General features: G+C 36.7%; 1 pseudogene; it reads right to left on the bottom strand.

Moving 5' to 3' along the window:
- Window positions 1–1,432: 1,432 nt before the first annotated feature.
- Window positions 1,433–2,139, bottom strand: LOC149177534 (tubby-like F-box protein 3 pseudogene; annotated as a pseudogene).
- Window positions 2,140–7,471: the final 5,332 nt, after the last annotated feature.

The raw sequence follows: 7,471 nt of genomic DNA, 5'->3' as shown, positions 1-7,471 counted from the left end.
TGATTTTGGAAGATGTCCAAGAGTTTACTGTTCAGGGCAACAGTGTCTCCGAGTTGGCCAGTTTGACATTCCCAATGTATAGACAACAAGTTTGTATCACAATCTGATATAAGAATTCACACACTACATTCATATTATTATGTTCGTATGATGCATGGGTTGTACAATTTTTTAGGGAAATTTATGTGTTTTTCTCTTTATTTACTGTTGTAGAAATCATAACTGGGATATTTTAGGGTTTTCCTACTGTTTAATGGTTCGAGATTTCAAACCTGTAGAGTAAGGCAGCTTCAGAAAAAACCTAAGAGTAGAGAGGCATGAATTTTGTTTGCCTTGTCACAGCTTAATTGATTTTCACAGCTTTGTGTGATCACTTCTGTTTATGCCATAATGGTAGGGCTTTATGGTTGTTTTTCTTTTATGCCAAGTTGCTTTTTTAGGGCATTAACTACTTTAATGTTGTACATCCCGTGGTCTAACAGCATTGGTTCGGTTTCAGCTACCATTTACCATAAATTTGGGGCCAACATATATGGACCTTCGAACATGCTTTCCATTATCTTGAGACCTGATTCTAACAGCCTGTTGTCCTACGAAATGCCCGTGCCTCTTTCCTAGAAAATAAATTTATAGAATTTTCTTGTAAATATCATAAAGTGTTTTAAGAAACAATGGACTACCTCAGAGCTCTATTGAAAGTGGTGACACTTTTATTTCATCTTTGGCATCTTGCAGTCAAATATGCAGACAATTCTTTTAAAAGCTTTTGAATTTACTATTTTTGATCCTTAGTCAAGGGTATAATGCACTACTTGCAACAAACTGGGCTTGGTTTAGCATTTTTGGTGTGTATCATTTTTGTTTCCTCGACAAAAAATCGCATTTCTATTCATAGGAAAATAAAGCATTCTGTACATGCATATTCATTCTCAACCATCCAGCAGCTTGAAGGGTCGAGGAAACAAAAATCACATTTCTATTCATAGGAAAATAATTCATTTTGTACATGCATATCCATTCTCAACCATCCAGCAGCTTGAAGGGCCTTACAAAAGAGCTCGGAAGGACTTCTTCTGAAAAAGAAGCAACAACAACAAAAAAGTCTCCAATTACAGGTCATAACAGAGTCATAGACCTATAATACCAACATCACGGTGCTGGCCAAATCTTCATATACAGAAAAGACTAGTGTCGCGTTCTTAAATTTTCTTGAGACTTACTATAACAAATTGTTATTACCATCAATTATGTTATCATGTTTCAACAATGCACATTGAATCTCTTGAGCTCATGAACTTCCATATGAAATTAATAGATTGCCAATCCCCAAAGGTGAGAGAAGCAATATGCACTTTTAAGCATTCAAGACCCTCTGATTCTTTTGAGGTATATTGGCGAGAAAATGTGATCAACCAGCAGCATCAGAGTCCCCCTATTCACAAGCCAACACAGTGTCGAAACTGCTAAGACAGATGGAAAATGCTTGAAAAGATGGGAAGGGATATTGCTAATCCATAGTGAACAGATCCTTTCCAACCTTTGGAAATTTCTTTATAGATGCAACTGTCACTCATCCTTGAAAATTCAAACTCCAACATTGAAGCTGCTCATGCCACCTTGGGGCTTTGTTATTCAAGATCAATGTATCATCTTTCAAGTTCCCACTATTGAGAGGCCCAAAAAAAGCACTACTTTCACTAAAGACTCACTTGGAGTGAAAGCAACGTAAAGATGTAAAGATGTTAGAGGCTCCACTAGAGTACTTGATGGATTTTCAACCGTTGAAGTGTTCATTCCTACTTCTATGGCTGATGCTGGGATAGAATGCATGGTACTTTGCATTCGCCTTGGACCCCTTGTACTCAAACCATCCAATTCATAGGCAATCTGAGCAACGTTATAGCTACTAGCCTTTGGCTACATCAGTCCTCAATCCTGTGTAGCCTTCATTCAATATAACAATTACAGTCCTCAATCATGTGAAGCCTTTATTCAATATAGCAGTTTTAATTGTTGCAGAAACCACAAATTACAACAATTTTGTTTTATGCATGTGAAGCATATTGTGTTTCCTAATACTTGACTACTATGATTTTGAGCTTATCAGCTTGCCTCGATTTCTTCTTTGTTTACCGGCATTTACCCTTGCACCAGGTACCCATCAAGAAACATAGATCGTTGCCATTTGATTATGGGATCACATGCAATAATGAGCTAAGTGGATTTGAGATCTTAACAGCCTTATTTAAACTAGGAATTTTAAACCAGGAATATTGTGTTGCCATTGATATCAATGGGACCCAAGAAATTAAATTAATCATTATTTAGAAAGAAGATCCATTATCAATTCTGGGAATTCTTATAATGCAGAAAGCTTGAATATCAGTTGCCTGTTTAATTATCAACACACAGATAATAGGCATACTGGCCTTTTGCTAGAAACATCATCCTTTATGCACCCAAGGATTCTTTCAAGTTCAGTTTTGGATGATCACAGTGAGGGGAAAGGGACTTTGCCAAAGACTGTTAAACCAGAGGCTCCATTGATGTTTGATGGCCATCCACAAACACCAGGTGTTAATCACCCATCTTTTGCAAATGCTCTGTCCCATCAAAGTGCTGACAAGCTACTCCATCTCTTGCATAGCTCCAAGGCTTCCCCTACCAATGTTCTCAGTCAAGGCATTCAACATTATACACAAAACCCAACAAACCATCTTACCGAGGCCTTAAATTTTTCATTTCCACTGGGAGTAGGAATGAATACTGGCTTAGAAGTAGCAACGGCTACACATAATATTTTAGGAGTCCCTGACTCTGGTTGTGCTCTCTCTCTTCTGTCAACACTGTCATTGAGCTCAAGGGCTCTAGGATCAGATTCATTAGATCTGGCCACTCAACCAGGTGCCACATTGGAACAGTGTGTGCATGAGAATCATTCTCCAATGGATCAAATTTCACTATGAGGAATGCAACATAATTTTCTTCTAACTAGAAGCTCCGAGTCTTGTACAGGTCTCATCTCTAATGGATATCCTCTTTCTGGCATAAATTTTACTGAAAAGGTTCAAGTGGGGACAGTTGCTCCTAATATTGGGGGTAATGGAAACTCTGAAACCTCTATGCATGGATTTCTGAAACGACATCAATTTAGAAGTTCTGATGTTCGACATACCATCGATTTAAGGAACAGATCCTCACTGACACAGGGCAATGATTCACATGTTCCATCGCTTTGTGACTTTCAAGCCATTGTTGTTCTAGCCCACTGTTGAGTAATATCTTTTCAAATCAAGCGTGCTAGTCTCTGGATGAGTTACTTTAGTTTGGAATTCTCTTGGGCAAGATGTTTGGCATTTGGCATTTTCTATTTATATATTTTTCTAGTGCTATATAGAGCTTCTGCAACTTTCTTTGCACATCGTGCATAACAATTTTTGCTGATGTGCATAACAATTTGCAAGCAAAGTAGCAGTGACTGCAACAAGCTAACATGACTGGCCTTAAGATAATAGCTTGTAACTAAATCCTATTTTTTTCACTAGCTCTACATGTAGACTACACTTCACATTGAAACTTGTTTGGTTGTTTGGTTTGTTTTGTTATGCAGTTAGAACAACTTGACTCTGCTAACTTCCACATAGGGCAAAGGGCAGGGACTAGCTGCCCGCATCCCCTCTTGTTTTATATAGAAAAAATATGCCAAAGGAGAGTAGGAAATTATTCAAAATGGTAAAAAAACTAACGGATACGAGGAAATCATTTAAATTAAAATATATAAGTAAAGAGTTAAATAAAAAATAAATAGGAGATTGTTTTTATTGTCTTTGTTTTGGAAAAAAATAGTATTTAGCTTATTTTATTTTAAATAAAAATAATATTTAATTCTTTTTTTGTAAGCTTGGTAGAACTCTTCAATTTTCGTGTTTACATTGTCCATTATTCACCTTGTTATAGGGGGAGAGTAGCACAAGATTCGAACCCAAGATCTCTAGTTTGGTGAGACTTCATTTCACAACCATCGCCACTTGAGCTACCCCAGGCGGACCATATTTAACATTTTAATTTATTAATCAAAATAAAATAAATTTAAGAAAAGAATATTTAAAACTCCAAAGTTCTAATTAACAACTGCAAATAAATTAGCTTTACATTGATAATTCTAAAATTATATTCCAAATAAGAAACCAAAATAGAAGTTCAAGTTTATAATGGTCTCTTAACATCAAATAGTACAAATACCTATGTCTTTCTATTGAATGAACAAGGAACACAACATCAAGAAATTTTTTTGTCTAGCAAACATTGAATAATGCTCCACGTCATGAAACTTTGTGATCCCCAGTGGGCATACTGCAACATTCACCATTCTTTTTGACAATCTGTCTGTAATAATATTTAGTGCATAATAAGTGTGGCAACAAGAAAAGTTCCCCGATTTACTCAATATCTCCTTAACCCTCCTAACAAGATGATCCAAAGCCAAATTTAAATGTTTGTTGTGATCTAAAAGCTAATTGATTTCTAGCTAAGAATCCTCAAAAATTTATGAGTCATGAATACCACTTTCTATGACAATCTCCACCAACAATAGCTTGATTACCTTCACCTTTGCAATTTTTTTGGATCCAACCCCTAATCCATGGGAAAAAGACAATGGTGTTTTGAAATAAACATGAATTTATCAGCAACACATTTCCTTAGATGTCCTTCAAAAGCATTGTAGAAAAAACCCTAAGGTCTAGACTTATCCATTTGAACCTGTTTGATCTAGCTCAAGCCCTTGACTTTGATCTCTTCTAGAATCCATTAAAGTCATATTCAATTTTGATGAAGACTTGCAATGGGGAGATCATCACAACCTCAAAAAACATCCCATCTAAGCTTTTTGGATGGCCTAGATAACCAACATAAGAAATGCCTCAAATTCTTCTAGACTTTTTCTCACCCACCAACTTTTAAGATTTTGTTCTAGGGATTCACCTCCCCAAGAGCCAACCCATCCATTGAGAGTGATTGCATCATCCCATACCCCATCTAAGAAATGACAACTAGCTAACATATGCATAATGATTTCTAAAGATTGTCTACACATTAAGCATCATCCAATACCCTTAAAAATAGTGTATTTGAAGGTTATCCCTGTTATCACCTAGAATTTTCCTCAGAAGTTATCAGAAGGAGGAATAAACCAAGGCAACCACAAACCAATCTTTTAAGTATAGGCTCTAGCCAACCTATGACTCAGAGAGGGCTCTCTCTATATAATTTAGCTTTGTTTTTATGGGATTTTAGGCTAGTTCTTAATGTTCATTGGGGTTTTGATTTTGACTTGAAGTTTGGGTGGTGGAATTCTTGGAGTAGATGGATAGAGCTAGGTATTCAATCCATTGGGCTATGCAAACAACAAATGCATAGCATAATTGGACCAGATCATTAAAGGGAATGTTCACAGGGCAGGCTAGTAAAGCAAAATGCAAATATTTAGGCCTAATGGGTGAAGTAATTCTAACCAGGGTGAAAGGGCACTTAAGAATCGTTGGACCGGGATCAGAATGAAGAATAGAGGATGATCATGAACAAAGGGCAATTAAGAATTCTTTGCTATAAATGGCTAGGGGTTATCTAAACTAAGGAGAAGTCAAGAATTCCTTAACTTGGATTTATGAAGAAAACATATAATAATGCATAACAGTCAAGACAGAGTGCATTTAAGCAATTTCTGAAGTATCATTCCTGGCTATACATTTAGATTTTAGAAATTTACACAAAAGATTATGGAAAAATACATAAGGAAAAAGAACATTGAACATTGGAGAATATTTATTTGTATTTCACTTTACACAAGAATCCTGTAAAATACCTGATATTTTTTCCTTGATCCAGCAAGCCTATACAATCATTAATACAATAGAATTTTGATTTGAGAGAAAAAGTCTATAGAAATGTCTTGGAATCCACCCTACATACTTCGAAATATGAAGTATATATACAAAAATATTTACAAAATATCTCAAAACAACTTGAGACTTAATCTAGGGAATAAAAATAGCTTCTTGCATGAAGATAGAGACAGATGTTGAACTGCTTCATGTTGTCCCTTTTATTGTGGTGTTGCTAGCTGTTTCAGTTGAGTTGGAGCCCTTTAAGCTGGCTGATATTTGTAGCACTTCTACGCTGGAATCTTCTTTACTTTCATCTTTCAACTAATACTCTTTGACCCTGCTACTCTTTGACCTTGCTACTATGCTTTTACCTGTTTTAACTGGTTGCCTTCATTTACTGTGCAGTAACTTTCTAATGTAAATTTATTATAGTAAATCTGTCATTTTTTCCCACCATTCCACATCAAGTAGTTTTACATTCACCATCCTTCTGTAGATTTCATCTGCCTCTGTGTACTTTGCAAAATTTGGCTTAGTGAGGAACAAATGTTTCACCTCATGCTATAGGAAAAACAAGTTCTCCAATGTGTCATATAACACTTTGCCTGTTGGCAAGGATTTTGATCCAAAATGGATCTAACATAGACTTCTAAGTCTATGAATTTTCCTCACAGAGAAAAAATGAAATTAATTGGATGATTTTGAAAATAGTCTCATTGCACTCTTCATTCTGAATTTAACGCAATTTGAATGGGCTAAAACGGACTTTGGATGAAGAAGTTATTACAAAAAGAAGATTGCCCATTATCCTTAGAAAAGGAGGAAAATCCTTATGAAAATGGGCTTAAGGCTTTATATGTGTTCCTTAAAGAAATCACATTGGAGAAAAGCAAAGGAGCGGACCACAGGCTAAAAGACGCAGCAATATGCGATTGCGATTATCGCATCGCAATATCGCATTGCACATAACCGAAGGGGAAGGGCCTGTAGCATTGCGAAGAGCCGATGCAATGGGCCGATAATGATAGCACCGATAGAGTGATTGTCGAATCCCCGATACAAGGGCCATTGCGACTTGCGTTGAGATTGCGATATGCAATGGCTCCGATCAGCGATAGCATCAATACGAGGGAGCCGATGGCAATACGCCGATGCGATGGGGCCAATAGCGATATGCGATGCGCCAATATCGGAGATCGGAGATCGACGACCAGTGGATCCCCAATATAAAGGGTCGTTGACATATACGATTGCGATATGCGATGGAAATGAGGACCCAATAAGTTTATAAGCATGATTTCATAAGTTTTGAAAACCAGATTTATGGGATTTCTGTGTATTCCTGTGTAATTGGGTTTTTTTGGCCATAAGCAATGCGATTGCGATTTGCGATGACAGCACGGACCCGAGAGGTTTATAAATGCGATTGCATATTATTTGAGTTCTAGAAGTGATTCTCATGATGGTTTTTTCGTGAGTTTCCTGTGTATTTCCGTTATGTGGTCTAATTCGGGAATTATACAGGAAGAAGGCCAAATGATCGGGTTGCCCGTGCCCACCGATTCCTTTGTAACTGTCCCTATTCT

This window comes from Pinus tabuliformis, chromosome 4_1, assembly GCF_031772625.1.
Source record: "Pinus tabuliformis cultivar Carrire ecotype Pingquan chromosome 4_1, CPIR1, whole genome shotgun sequence".
Taxonomy (NCBI): Eukaryota; Viridiplantae; Streptophyta; class Pinopsida; order Pinales; family Pinaceae; genus Pinus; species Pinus tabuliformis.
This window is presented reverse-complemented; position numbering and strand designations above follow the sequence as displayed.